We start from the raw sequence: 16608 nt of genomic DNA, 5'->3' as shown, positions 1-16608 counted from the left end.
TATGGCCAGAGAGGCAATTCTACAAGAGAAAGAACACTGGAATAAGACTCAAAAGACCTGGATTCTTGTCCTGGTTCCAAATTGTACTAGCCAGAATACTCTGGGGTTATAATTAATCTTCTCTATAATATTGATAATATTTCTTTTATGGTAAAAGTTCTTTAAAAGATAAAGTATTTTAAAGTGTTCTTCTAGAAATACCAGCTCTCGGTCTATTTTTTAAATTTCTCTTATAATCACCCAAACAATACAATTAAAAGTCAAAACTTTAACCTTAACATTATGAACGAATCTGACTTGGAAATCCTCATGTACACAGATTCAGAAACAAAAATAGTTTATAACCCCATTGAATTTGATCAGATCAGTAACCCTCTGCAATGATTTTGACATTTGTCCATTCAGAGGTCACCCTGACAGGGCATATAATCGGCATAAGCACTTCTGGTGACTTTTAAGTATGAGGGACAGAAGGCACCTGATGATGACCACAATGAGAACACATCCCTGTGTCTGTTATCAATGGCAGCAGGTAGCTTTGGACCTGGAAAGTAATAGGGTGGGAGTCCCTCAGTCATTTAGAATTAGTCATGAGGCGGCTACATATTCACAACATGAAAATAAAATAACAAAACTCCTCACACAAAGAAGAAATCAGAAGATGAGCCAGAGTGTGAAATGTAACGTGAGCTTAGCTGGTGTCTGGGCTACTACATCATCCCTCTGTCCTTTGTTGCGCCTCAAATGTTGTGCCTCAAAATAGAAAACAAAGGCCACTGGCACCTCCTGTGTGACAATCTAAATCTACATTAATTTACAATCTCAGTTCCCATGTCACCTAGGAACCTCACGGACATAAATCATGGCTGTAATGTTACTGTAAATAACGGTTCACTGGGCTGTTGTTGATTCATTAACGTCTTGCTGTTTCTAACAACACTTCATTTCATGACACGGGATCTCTACAGGCATAAAGAAAAAGACTCTAAGGATCTTTCGCAGCACACATCACTGTACGTTACATGTAAGGCTGTTCTTTTAGAAAAGAATAGCACACTATGGCTTTTAGAGGTAAATTAAACTAATTGGCTATTATAACCGGAAAAGCAATTATATCTTGTAAATTAGTATGTGTACAAGACAAACATACAACTTAAAAGTCACAAGATACTTCTATAGAATTAAAAATTGAAATTCTACTAAAGAGTAGAAAGAAAGTTGCAACTATTTACTGCCTTCTAAGTGCACTTAGATATGCTCTCTTCTGGGATCCTTACAGAAAATCTGTACGGTGTATGTTAATGTTCTTATTTCACAGGTGAGAAAACTGAGGTACAGAGAGGTTAAGTATGTTTTCTAAAGCCATTCAGCTTAGGGAATAGTAAATACAGGTATCAAACCCTGGTGTGTCTGATTCCTAAGTCCTCTTTCTTTCCAGTACACCACACTATTTCCTCTAGGGTCTATTAAATAAGAGGTACCCATCTATGCAACACAGGATATTTAAAACAGATAATGCAGAGTCTCTAACACTAATTATTTTAAAAGTTAACTGATTAGAGTTCATGAATAAGTACAAGACAAAAGTATGAGGAGAGGTTTAAGATAGTAGTAAGGGATTTAAATAAAATTGATTTACAAAATTCACAAAAGATTTCATTAAAAATGGCATTTCAAACAGTTTCTAAAGAACTGGAAGAATTTTGTAAGGAGAATCTATATTATTAAACATACCTTATAAACTGTGAAATTGGATGCGCTGTTTACTTGCTTTTTGTAGACACGTGGCAAACAATTTCCATTTTACCTGGTGTGTTTGTGAAAGAAGTTAAGCCTTTGGCAGATAAGAGATTCTTGAAGGTAAGATTGACTAAATCTACACTGAGAATGTGCCTGGAAAAAATTTGCAGGCATTTTTCTAAAAATCCAGATTATCATATTTGTACCTTAGCCAAATTTAAAGTAATGAATCTGTTCTTGTTTATAGATGAACACTCCAAAAGTTTCAACAAACCACCGTCCACAAAGAAGAATTTAGCATCAAGGTATGCCAATTAAAGCTCTGAGGTATATATTACAACGTGTATATATTTAACACCTGGATAACTTGTTGACATGTGCTGTTGGGAAATGTCTCCAGCAGTCTGAAATTCAGCTGTGTCAAGGTTCTGGGGTTAAAATTGGACTCAAAAGACCTCAACAAACCTGGTGATCTTTAGGACAGTGGGCCAAATTCTTACATACAACTGCTACTGACATCAGGGAAAGGGATCAGACTTCAGTGAAAGATGACCTTGAGTGATTTGGAGTAGCATTTGTCTTCAAATCTACTATTTAATTCATTTAAAGCTAACTGAGCCCATGTAAGAAGGTAAAAGTTGTGTTTCAGCATCATGAATGAATAATATTTTTTTGCATCTATAGAAATCCCCCAACAAAAACATGCATAAATGGAGTCATCTGCTTGATTTTTTCTCATGACAATGACCATAGCACTCTCCAAGGAAGTCCATAACAAGGTGGGATACTTCTGCTTGCTGGAGGATGATTTCTTCTTTTTAACTTTTTTTAAAATCAAAATTTCTTACCTGCTTTAGGTTTAGGCTAAATTATATTTTCACTTTTTCTCAGAGTAGCTTTGTTTTTTGTTCTGTTTGTAATTTATGTTCCTCATGTGTTACATGTTTTTATAAATCTCTTTTTCATTGATGTAACAGTGACATGTCCTCTTTCTCAACTGCAAAAGAAGATAGCCAGTTTTTCAATGGGATAGGAAAACATTTACTTACTGCTTGTTTCTTTGTTTCTCTATTTCAATCACTTTCACATATGCTGGAAGCTAAACACAATGGTAGCTGAAAGTGACATTTAATGTTTCAAAGCACACTGGAAAGGTGATGTCCATCTCTGTAGGAATCAGGAAGCTCCACTATGAGAGTCTAGGAGCAGTGGGTGTGCATCGGAAGTTCCTGGCCAAGTTCACATCTACAATCATCCTGCTTCCTTTAGCAATCTTCACTCTTGTTCTTCTCTCCCCATCCTTGATGCTCCAAACAGACAGAACTGCCCTCACTTCCTATCTATCATATCCAGTCTCACTTTTAATCCTTTTTATGTGCATTTACTCAGATACCATCTATTGTAAATGACTAACAAGGCTCAGTTAGAAGACCTTTATATCATTATAGCTCATTTCCTATCCTTACTGAGCACTTACATTGCAAATGCCTGCTTACTGGTCTGAATCTCATCCCTTATTGAAAGCTCACTGAGAAGGACATACTTTGTTGGTCTTGTTCACAATTATATATCTCACAGTGTCTGGCACATGGTAGGCATTCAGTAAATATCTACTAAATGAATAAATGAGTGAATGAATGAATGAATGACTTTCATACCTGTACGAGGAACACTAGAGTAATACTTGCTGACTTTATACATAATTGGTATTATTGATCAAATCTAATGTTATTGTAGTAAAAGATCAGAGAAAGAAAATATAACAGTATTACAACTTTTCAATAAGCTAGATAATAGATCTAAGCAATTTGGGCATAGGTGGAATTTCCTATACATCCAGAATTTTAAAAATCAGCTTTCTTAATATTTCTGGATTTATCTAATTATTCTAGATTCCATCTGGTCTAGTCTTTCTTAAGTTATTAAACATTCCAGAGAAGTTCAACAGGAGATAAAGTCCACTGAGCATTCCTGCTGATTCCTTACCCTGGCCTGAAGAGCTGGATAGAAAAGTGACAGCTTTAGGACCACACACCTGAGATAGTATTCTTTCTCAATACTCACCTGTAACTACACCTAGCCAGAATGTGTGTGACTGCTTCTCATTGATAGAGTTATGTCAGGCATCCAGCCATATAGATCACTTTTAAAAGCTCCAGTGCACTCCTTGCTAAATACTGATGGATTGAATGAGACATCTTTAACCTTTACTCTGCTTTCTACTTTCTGACATCTGTTAATGACACATTCACAAATTTAATGCAATTTCAACTCTGAGATAGACTGGAATGTAGAATATTTGGGGATCTTGGGGCTAGGGAAGGGGAAGAAACAAAATGTTGGAGTTTAAAAAAAAAAGGACTGTGAATGGAAAGGGACCAGGACAGCAGGGGAGTAAGGTTGTCACGTATAATGAAGATTTAGTGCTTCAGCAATAAATCTAATTCAGCTAGAAGAGCACACTGCCAAAACACCGTGCAAGAAATACCCCCAAGGTATCCAAAGGGGTCTCTTTAAACCCTGTTCACTTCACATTGCATATTTGAACACAGACAGTTGCAGTTCAGAGAGCCCACATCTGGGTCACTGTGCAAATCCCCACTCTCCTTTAAAAAAATAAAATACACGCATTCCACCCACTCTAGACTTTTTCTACTGCTCAATCTGCCAAGGAAAACTAATTCATTTTGGATTACAAAAGCCAAAACACAAAGTGGAACGAACCCGCACAGAGTCATGCTCTGCTACTTTATGTATCCAAAGAAAGAAAAGTATTCAAAGCCCCAGTTCTCAGATTACTACTCCATCAGGCAACTGTACCTAAGACTTTTTTTATTATCCTTGTTTTCTGCGATGAGGACCAGAAGTCTCCAAGAAATCATGAGCTTTAACAAAGCAATATCCAGCACCGTTCACTTCTCTTGCATTTAATGTAGAATTAAGCGCCATACTCACAGTTTGACATGGTATGATTTTTGTACATTTTTTGGTTCATCATGATAATTTAAGGAGAAAGGCTTTGTAAACTTTAAAATGCTATCTCTGAAGAGAAAGGTTTTATAATTATAAATCGCTCTCCTCTCATTTTTATTTTACACCTTGATGTTTTAGTATAGGAAAGCAAATATGTGTAATTGTCTCATTATTTGGATTCTGAAGACCAATTCTTTATATTGAAGTTGCTATATGGAAAAAATGTCCTCTGAGTTTTCCAAAGTCATTCAATTAAAAAAGAAATAATATCTAAGTAGGTGCTTACTAAGAGAGTTCCATCACAATCATTATAATAATAGAGAAAACCAAGGTAAAACAACTCAATTTTTGCTTCTAGTAGGGGTGATCCAGGCAAACTTCAATAAACTATTCTCCCTTCAACCTTTATTTCAGATGGCTAATACAAACATCAAAACAATAGGCTAAGAAGAGAAAAGGCCCCCTACCCTCATTTATCTTTTTATTTTATTTAAGATCATGTTTTCTTTTAGTGAGAGGCCAAGATAATCAAGAAGTCTAAATTATGGTCCCCACCCTCAAGTTGCTTTCTATCTAGTTGGGAGACAGGTATAAGCACGTGATGAGTTAAATAGCAATACATCTTAGATGTAGCAGCCAACAATGTAGCGATACCACAACAGAAATTCAGACAATAATTACTGAAATGGTAGATCATTGTAAACCACAGTGGTTTACACAGTTTCTCTGTGAAATACTGCTGATTCTACAACTTGCACAGAACTGTTCAAACTATTTGATTGATGCAGTTGATGTGAAAAAATGTCCTAAACAATTCTATAATGACTCAACAAATATTTATATATGTAATGAGAACTTGAATCAATAGAAGTGTTGTTGATAGTAACAATACTATCACTAAAAAAATGGAGTTTACAAAATATTTTTTACCTACTTTATTGCATCTTATCCCTCCTTATAAAGCATCAAGTATCCTTATTTGATGAAAGCTAAGGTTGGGAGAAAATGAAGAGACTGCCTAAATTTACATTAGTTCATGGTGGCTTTGATTCAATTTTTATCTTTTGATTACTAGTTAAATGTCATTTCCACTATAGAATTATAAAAATTATCATAAGGAAGACAATATTTATATGACTCAATGACATTTTAAGCTTGATGATAACTAAGGACTGACCATATAATTTCTGAATTGTAATAATTAACATTTACAGGGTACTAAGTTAGAGCTAAGAATATTTACATATACTACCTCATTAAATCCTTATAGTAATTTTCTGTTTGGGACACTTTTATTATTCCCATTTAGCATATGGAAAAACTGAGTAAGAGTGAAAATTCTAACCCTGGCCTATGCAGGTCCAGAGGTTTCCTCCATGGTCACCTATGCACAATCTTGGCATGTTGGTTTATATTAATAGGAAAAGGCTCTTCATAGCAAAATTTTTTCTTTAGCAGCTGTACATTAGATTGAATTTGAACCCACAACATCATAATTATGCTGAATAATTTGATGGCTTACCACACTTCGGAAGTTAGCCTATAATCACTTTACATTCAACCTCAGAATAAAAGAAATCATGTTAATATAAAATATTGGAAAAACTTTAGAAGAAAATATTTCAGTTATGCATAGAGTTCACAGGTATATTCAATCTCTAAGTTAGGTGAAGCAAAGCTAGAATGGCATCTAGTAAGATAAAACAAAATAAGCCTCCAGGTATTACACAATTTTATGACTGTTGGAGAATACTTTCTATCAGCTGTGAATTTCTAGTATCAATCCAAATGTTCTTAAAACGTCAGGAACCATATTTAAAATTCTTCTCAGTTCAATTAAAATGAAATTAACTATGGAAAACATTGTGCTTTTCCTATACTTCTAACAAATATTACTATGTTTAATTAATGATTATCAGATTTACAGTTGGTAAAATAAGAAAGCAATCAACGTACACCTGAAAGAGAATTCTGGTCCCAGATTCCATATATTCTAAACCATAGTGTTCTGTGCCCTAGAGAGTTTTCAATTAGCTTCAAAATAACTAAAAATATTCCTTAGTTATAAGAGAGGTCTATGAGCCAAAAGTTCTTTGAAACCACACAGATCCTTAGTTGTACTAGTAGAAATTCTTATTCAGTAGTTTTGGGGTGGCCCTGGAGTATTCAGATTTTTAAAAATTTTCTCTTATTTAATAATCCAGCATCAATGAGGGGATCTGCATCTGGAAACTACTGGGATACAACATTTCATTACCTGACCATACTGATGCACCAGGTGTTATATTTATAGTGAAAATTTATTTATAGTGAAATTTATAGTGAAAATAAATTTAATATGAACAGTTTAGAGATAGCATTTTATGGTGGGTTAGTTTATGGAAAAAGTGGCATAAATCAGATCTAATCTTAATATGGTAAATTTTGGGATTATTATTATATTCCTGATCTTCCGCTCAGTATTAACAGAATTGACCACAAACACCACATTAATTCAACTACAATGTAATTGTCTCTATACTGTAAAAAATATTTTTTGCCTCACTTTTAGTTATTTTACTAATAATCAATATAGCATAACAGGCACAGATAAAAACATAAATGAATCAAAGTAATATATAAAGAGAGAAAATTAGACAGGCCTTAAATAACTAAACCAAGATGTTTAGACTTAAATGTAACTAGTAAAGATTCAATGCAATATATATTTTTAAGCCTATAGCACCCAGTATTCCCAGGCAGTCTCCCATCCAAGTACTAACCAGTCATTGCAATATTTTAAACAGGGAACTAATATGATTGAACTTGCATTTTAGAAAAGCACTCAAGAAGCAATTGTGGAGGATGGACTTGAGGAGGAAGAGATTAGCAGCAATAGGAACAGTTAAGAGAACATAGAGAAGCAAAGAATAATAATAACTAACATTTAAATAATGCTTACTCTGTGCCAGACCACATTCTAAGCAATTTACACATATTACCTCATTTAATCTTCACTACAACCCTTTGAAATAGTGTTATCAATTGGCCTTTTTGGGGTAATAACCCAAAACATAGTGCCTTAAAATAACAACCATTTGTTTAGCACAACAGTCCATAGGTTGGCAGTTCTTCTGATCTTGGCCAGCATCACACATTCTCTGTGGTCAATGTCTAGGTTGGCTGAGGTCTGGCTGGTCTAAGATGGCTTCAGTTGGGAAGGTTTCTCTCTGAACCACATGGTCTCTCCTTCCCCAGAAAGTTGGGTCAAGTTTTGAGAGAACATAAGTATTCAAAGCCTTTTAAGATCTAGGTTTAGAATTTACACACTATCATACCTTCTTCATTCTATTGATCAAAGCAGTTCACAGTACAGCCCTGATTCAAAGGTGGAAAAATTAACTATCTTTTAAAATTTTTTATATTAAATGTAGTTGGCATACAACATTATGTTAGTTTCAGGTTTACTACTCAATGATTTGACATTTGTATACATTATGAAATGATTACTACAATAAGTCTAGTAACCATCTGCCTCAAATAATAAGTTTCCTTTGCTGTGCAAAAACTCTGTAGTTTGATGTATCCCATTTGTTCATTTTTGCTTTTGTTTCCCTTGTCTGAGGAGACATATCCAAAAACAATTGCTAAGACTGATGTCAAAGAGCATACTGCCTATGTTTTCTCCTAGGAGTTTTATGGTTGTAAGTCTTACATTTAAGTCTTTAATCTATTTTGACTTAATTTTTGTATACAATGTGAGAAAGTAGTCCTGTCTGATACTTTTGCATGTAGCTGTCCAGTTTTCCCAACACCATTTATTGAAGACTGTCTTTTCTCCATTGCATATTCCTGCCACTTTTGTCATAGATTAATTGACCATATAAGTGTGGGTTTCTTTCTGGGTTCTCTATTCTGTTTCATGGATCTATGTGTATGTTTTTGTGCCAGTACTATACTGTTTCAAATACTGTGGCTTTGTAGTATAGTCTGAAATCAGGCTGTGTGATATATATACCTCTGTTCTTCTTTCTCAAACTTATTTTGACTATTTGGGATCTTTTGTGTTTCACAAATTTTAGTTATTTTTAAATTAATTTTTATTGAAGTGTAGTTGATTTACAATGCTGTGTTATTTTCTGCTGTACAGCAAAGTGAATCAGTTATACATATACATATATCCAGTCTTTTGTAGATTTTTTTCCCATGTAGGATATTACAGAGTATTGAGTAGAGTTCCCTGTGTTATACAGTAGATTCTTATTAGTTATCTATTTTATATATAGTAATGTGTATATGTCAATCCCAATCTCCCAATTTATCCCTCCCCCCTTCCCCCCTTGGTAAACATAAGTTTGTTTTCTACATCTGTGACTCTATTTCTGTCTTGTAAATAGGTTCTTTTGTGCCATTTTTTTAGATTCCACATATAAGTGATTATCATATGATATCTGTCTTTGTCTGACTCTTCACTCAGTATGACAATCTCTAGGTCCATGCATGTCACTGCAAATAGCATTATTTGATTCTTTTTTATGGCTGAGTAATATTCTATTGTATATAAATTTTAGAATTATTTGTCCTAGGTCTGTGAAAAATTCCATTGGTATTTTGATAGGGATTGCATTGAATCTGTAGATTGCCTTGGGTAGTATGGTCATTTTAACAATATAAATTCTTCCAATCTATGAGCATTGTATATCTTTTCATTTGTTTGTGTTGTCTTCAATTTCTTTCATCATTGTCTTGTAATTTTACAAGTACAAGTCTTTTACCTCATTGGTTAGGTTTATTCTGAGGTATTTTATTCTATTTGATGCAGGTATATATGTGATTGTTTCTTAATTTCTCTTTCTGATAGTTTGTTAGTGTATAGAAATGCAACAAATATCTGCATACTAACTTTGTATCCTGCAACTTTACTGAATTCATTTATTAGTTCTAATAGTTTTTTGGTGGTGTCTTTTCTATATAGTGTCATGTCAAATGCAAAAATGATAGTTTTACTTCTTCTTTTCCAATTTGGATTCCTTTCATTTTCTTTTTCTTGTCTGATTGCTGTTGCTAAGACTTCCAATACTATGTTGAATAAAAGTGGTGAGAGTGGGCATCCTTGTCTTGTTCCTGATCTTAGAGGAAATTTTTTCAGCTCTTCACCATTGAGTATGATGCTGACTGTAGGTTTATCATTTATGGCCTTTATTATGTTGAGGTATGTTCCCTGTATGCCACTTTGTTGAGAATTTTAATCATAAACGAGTGTTGAATTTTGTCAAAAGCTTTTTTTGCACTTATTGAGACATTCATTATTTTTATTCTTCAATTTGTTAATGTAATATATAGCATTGGTTGATTTGTGAATACTGAACCATCCTTGCATCTCTGGGATAAATTGCTCTTGATTATGGTGTATGACCTTTTTAATGCATTGTTGAATTTGGTTTGCTAACATTTTGTTGAGGATTTTTGCATCTATGTTCATCAGTGATACAGTGATATTGGCTTGTAATCTTTTTTCCTGTGGCATCCTTATCTGGTTTTGTTATCAGGGTAAGGCTGGCTTTGTAGAATGAGTTTGGAAGCATTCCCCCCTCTTCATTTTTTTTTTGGATGGGGGGAATAGTTTGAGACGAATTTTTCTTTAAATGTTTTGTAGAATTCACCTGTGAAACCTCTGGTCCTGAACTTTATTTGTTGGGAGTTTTTTATTATTATTACTGATTCAAATTCATTGCTGATTATCAGTCTGTTCATATTTTCTATTTCTTACTGATTCAATCATAGAAAACTGTACATTGCTAAGAAATTATGCATTTTTTCTAGGTTGTCCATTTTATTGCCATATAATCATTCGTAGCAATCTCTTATGATCCTTTGTATTTCTGTGGTGTCAGTTGTAATTTCTCCTCTTTTATTTGTAACTTTATTTATTTGGGCCCTCTTTTTTTTTTTTTTTGATGAGTCTGGCTAAAGGTTTATCAATTTTGTTTATCTTTTCAATGAACCAGCTCTTAGTTTCACTGATCTTTTCTATTATTTTTTAGTCTCTATTTCATTTACTTCTGGTTTGATCTTTATTATTTCTTTCCTCTTACTAATACTGCTCTTCTCTTTCTAGTTCCTTTAGGTGTAATATTAGATTGTTTACTTGACATTTTTCTTGTTTCCTAAGGTAGGCTTGTATCACTATAAACTTCCCTCCTAGAATACTTTTGCTGTGTCTCATGGATTTTGGACTGTTGTGTTTCCATTTTCATTGGTACAGGTATTTTTTATTTCCTCTCTGATTTCTTCAGTGAGCCATTGGTTGTTTAGTAGCATATTGCTTAGCTTCCATGTGTTAGTATTTTTACAATTTTTTTCGTGTAGTTGATTTCTAGTCTCATACATTTGTAATTGGAAAAGATGCTTGATATGATTTCAGTCTTCTTAAATTTATTGAGACTTCTTTTGTGGTCTAGCATGTGATCTATTCTGGAGAATATTCCTTGTTCACTTGAAAAGAATATGTATTCTGGGCTTTTGTAAGGAATGTTCTCTCTATATATATATGTTAAGTACATCTAGTCTAATGTGTCATTTATGGCTTTTGTTGCCTTATTTTCTGTCTGAATGAGCTGTCCATTGAGGCAAGTGGGGTGTTAATGTCCTCTACTAATATTGTGTTATTCTCAATTTCTCCCTTTATGTTTGTCAAGACTTGCTTTATGTGTAAGTGCTCCTATGTCAGGTGCTTATATATTTATAATTGTTATATCTTCTTGTTGAATTGATCCCTTTATCATTATGTAATGTACAATTTTGTATCTTGTTACATTCTTTGTTTTAAAATCTATTTTGTCTGATGTAAGTATTGCTACCCCAGCTTTCTTTTATTTCCATTTACATGGATATTTTTTCCATCTCCTCGCTTTCAATCTATTTGTGTCTTTAGATCTGAAGTGAGTCTCTTATAGGCGGCATACATACGGGTCATGTTTTTTAATCCATTCAACCACTCTATGTCTTTCAATTGGAGAATTTGGTCTATTTACATTTAAAGTAATAATGGATTGGTGTATACTTATTGCCATCTTGTTAACTATTTTCAGGTTGCTTTTGTATTTCATTTTTTCACCTTTCTTCTTCTTTTGAATTGACGCCTATCTTTAGTGATGTTTTAATTTCTGTCTTTTCTGTGTGTATTTATTATAGGTTTTTGGTTTGTGGTTACCGTAAGGTTTGTATATAAAGTTGATAATCTATTAATTTTGAATGCATTATAGCAACACTGCAGTTTACTCCCCCTACCCATGTTTAATGTTCTTTTCACACCATATTTTACATCTTTTTGTTTTCTGTATCCCTTAACTTCTTATTGTGGGTATAGATGATTTTCTTTACTTTTGCCTTTTAACGTTCCTACCAGCTTTTTATGTGGTTGATCTCTTACCTTTACTGTATGTTTTCCTTTAGCAATGAGAATTTTTCCTTGTGTAATTTTCATATTTCTGGTTGTGGTCTTTTCTTTTCTTTTCTTTTCTTTTTTTTGCGGTATGTGGGTCTCTCACTGTTGTGGCCTCTCCCATTGCAGAGCACAGGCTCCGGACGCACAGGCTTAGCGGCCATGGCTCACAGGCATAGCCGCTCCGCAGCATGTGGGATCTTCCCAGACCGGGGCACGAACCCATGTCCCCTGCATTGGCAGGTGGACTCTCAACCACTGCACCACCAGGGAAACCCTGCGGTCTTTTCTTTTCTGCTTAGAGAAGTGCCTTTAACATTTCTTGTAAAGCTGGTTTAGTACTGACGAACTCTTTTAGCTTTTGTGTGTTTGTAAAATTCTTTCTCTCTCCTTCAAATTTGAATGATAGTCACGGTGGGTAGAGTATTCTTCGTTGTAGGTTTTTTTCCTTTCATCACTTGGAATATATCATGCCACTTCCTTCTGGCCTGAAATATTTCTGCTGAAAAGTCAGCTGATGGTCTCATGAAGTTCCCAGGTATGTAACTAGTTGCTTTTCTCTTCTCTTTTAATATTCTCTCTTTACCTTTAATTTTTGCCATTTTAATTAAAATGTGTCTTGGTGAGGACATCTTTGGGTCCATCTTGTTTGGGGCTCTCTGTCCTTTCTGAAGCTGAATATCTGTTTCCTTGCCCAGGTTAGGAAAGTTTCCAGCTATTATTTCTTCAAAAAAATGCTTTCTCCCCTTTCTCTCCCTTTTCTCCTTCTGGAACTCCTATAATGTGAGTGTTAGTGTGCTTGATGTTGTCCCAAAGTTCTCTTAAACTGTCCTCATTGTTTTAATTCTTTTTTTCTGTTCAGCTTGGATGATTTTGACTACTCTCTCTTCCACTTTCTAGATCTATCCCTCTGTATCATTTAATCTACTGTTGATTCCTTCTAGTGTATTTTCAATCCAGTTATTGTATTCTTCAGCTCAATTCAGTTCTTCTTTATATTTTCTAACTTAAAATTCTCACTGTGTTCATCTATTCTTCTCCCAGGTTTGTTGAGCATCTTTATAATCATCACCTTGAACTCTTTATGGGGTATACTGCTCATCTCCACTTTGTTTAGTTCTTTTTCTGAAGTTTTGTCTTGTTCCTTCATTCAGAATATATTTCTCCATCTAATCATTTTGCCTAAATTTCTGTTTATTTCTATGTATTAGGTAGGTCAGTTAAATTTCCAGATTTTGAAAAAGTGGCCTTATGTAGGACACATCTAATAGGACCTAGCAGCACACTCTCCTCTGGTCACCAGAGCTATATACTCTAGGGGTGCCCCTACATGAGCTGTGAGGACCCTTCTTATGGTGGGGCCAACCACTATAGGTATGCTGGTAGGTGGGCTGGCCCCAAGCCCACAGTGGCTGCCAGCCTGGTGGTAGGCAGGGCATAGTCCCAGTGCAACTGGCTGCAAAGCTTGAGGTGGGGAAGTGTTGGCTGGCACTGGCCCACTGGCAGGTGGGGTTGGGTACTAGGGTAGCTGGCTGTGGAATCCAGGGGGCCCAGGGCCGGTGCCATCAACTTCATCTCTTGATCATAGGAGCTTCAAAATCACATTGCCAGGGGAAGAGTAGAGAGAGGAGGAAAAGATTGTGGTGATGGTTGATGTCTACCTTTGGTAGGTATTATTACCATGCCTCTTTTGCAGATGGGGAAACAGAAACACAGATTTGTTAGCTAATTTACCTTAAGTTATTCCCCAAACAGTATAGCTTCAGTGTCTGTTGTCAAAGGAATTTTCTTATATGTCTCTACATTTTTAATTAATGGAAGATGGTTAGGAAAGTATTAGCAAGAAAAATCAATATAATTTAATGAGTGATTAGATTTGGGAACAGTCAGAGAAGAAATAAGAGGATTCAAATTTGGAAAAGTGACACTATTAAGAGGAGTCAGCATTTATTGATTACATTAACCATGAATTAAGTAATATAGAAGTATAAAACATTCAAGACTGAGCTACCCTCAGGTTATTCAGGTGGATATGTTTATTGGGCTGCTGGACGTGGAGTGTTTCACTCAAAAGAAAGAGATCTGGATAGAAATACAGATTTCAGCTTCACATAGTTGGTTTGGTAATTGAAAACATGAGACTGGATGAAGAGACCCAGACAGAGCTTAAAGAAGGCCAAGGACAAAATCTAAAGAAGTATAGAGGCAATGCAGAGGAAGAGGAGCCTTCCAAGGAACTTTCAGATGATGAAAACAGTGCACAAGCTCCTGGCAGAAACACATGTAAATTTAAATCCATTTGTGATATAACATCATACTAAGATTCAAATTATTTCTATAAAATATTTAAATATGAGATCCTACACATAATCAGGCATACTAGAAGACAAGGCAACATGAGCAAAAGCAAACCAGTGACAACAATAAAAATTAGACGATAGAAAAAAGACCAATAGGGGTTTCAGATATTGTCATTCACTGATTGACATTTTTAAATAACTGCAAATGCTGTGCAAGGAAATAAAAGACAAAATAGAAATTGATGAAAGAACTGGAAAATACCAAAAACATCCAGATGGAAATTCTGAAACTCAAAAATACAGTAAACAAAATTAAAAATTCAATCAGTGGGTTTAAAAACAGGTTAACACAATTAAAGAGACAATTAGTAACCTGAAAGAAAAATCAGGGAAAAAACGTAGCCAGAATAAGAACATAAAGTGTGTAAAATACAAAAGAGTACAGAAGACACAGTGAAAAGGACTACCTATAAAGTTTTGTAATATCAGACAGAGAAAACAGAGAAAGATACTTGAACAGGTACTTGAAAAAGATAATATCCAAGTGGCCAATAGACATTGTAAAAGTGTGTTTACTTTGTTATAAAGCAGAAACTAACACACCGTTGTAAAGCAATTATACTCCAATAAAGATGTTAAAAAAAATGTGTTTAACTTCATTAGTATTCAGGGAAATGCAAAATGCAATTTGAAAACACATTGAGATACCACCACATACAAAAACAACTAAAATTTTAAAAGACAAAAGTTGCCAAGTTTGGCAAGGATATGAAGTCAGAGGAATTCACATGCACATCTAGCCATGTAGGAAAAATAGGAAACCAATGATGAACAAGACCTAGGAATGGGAAAGAAGCAAGTATACAACTGGAAGTTTACCCTTACAGAGATGAAACCTACTTTTCTTTGAGAGGACAGAATGATGAATGGATAGATTTGTTTGAGGCTAAAATTTTGAGGAAGCTTTATCTGAGGAAGTTCTGAGTGTGCTCTATGTTTTTTGTCCATGAGAGTGAGGCCCCTGATGAAGGGGAGGAAAGCAGGGCTGGGTAGTTGAATTTCCAAATGTTGAAGAAAATTTTGGAATAGCTGTTGTGAAGAATGGAAGTGAGACCTGACTAGGCATGTGTAGAAGGGTGGCTGAGAATACTGTTAATGAAAATGATGCAATTTAGGCGAGTCCTATGGTACTGTTTTAGTGATTTCTCTGGTCTTAGTGGTACAGTAACCATCTTGATTATGAAGTATGTCATAGGTCTTATTCCAGTTGTCTCTGAGGCCCAATTCATTCATTTACTAAGAAGTGTTTCTACACAATACTCACTGTAAAAGGGCATTATATATCTGTTCAGAAACAATTATACTTAGTTATATACAAAAATGTGCAAAGGAAGTGAAGATAAAGCACTTATATTGAATCTAGAATACAGTGGTGAGCTTGACCATGGAAAGCCATTTAATCCACATACTTGGCTAGAGACAGTCAGCATTGAAAGTATCTTAGGCACTCTAGCATCTGTGTCCCTGAAGCCATTTCAAGCAAAATGGTGTAGGCCCTCAAATGTCACTAAACCTCAGCAAGAGATTCAGCCAACTTCTTTTGTAGACCATTCTAGTTTCTCCCAATTCTCATGGCCCAGACATACTTTCTTATATATTTCATGGTCTATTTAACTTTCCCTGAAATCTGGAAAACCTCAAAAGCCTGTTGACAGCAAGGATTTTTAAAAGTCTTTCCTAAGACAGCCAAAACTGTAGTTCATGGCCTGCATAGAAACCTTGATTTTTACAAGCAGACCAGTGATATAGGTTTTCCCCCCTACACTCAATTATTATATATTCCCTCATTTCAGTTCCGCTTTGCATATGAGTTTTACAAAGCTGAGTGTGATGAGATGAAATGTTGTTAGGAACTAAAAAGCGAGTTCATGGCAACACCCCACCAGAAATATATTTAATTAAAATGACTCACCCTAACATAGCAAAAGAGCAGGTAATTTTGTAAATTGTCCCCCAAATTTTCTCCTTGCCTTACCATCAAAACTCATGTAGTCTTTAAAAAAATGTCTTAAAAAAAGGTCCATAGTAGATAGAATCTGGAAGGCAATACATGTTTGCTTGGTACGCTTTTGCAGTTCGTTATCCCACCAAACATCAGAACAGTCAGGACCA

The sequence above is a fragment of the Delphinus delphis genome, chromosome 14 (assembly GCF_949987515.2).
Source record: "Delphinus delphis chromosome 14, mDelDel1.2, whole genome shotgun sequence".
In the NCBI taxonomy this organism is placed as follows: Eukaryota; Metazoa; Chordata; class Mammalia; order Artiodactyla; family Delphinidae; genus Delphinus; species Delphinus delphis.
The sequence above is the reverse complement of the archived record's forward strand: the minus strand, read 5'-3'. Positions refer to the sequence as shown.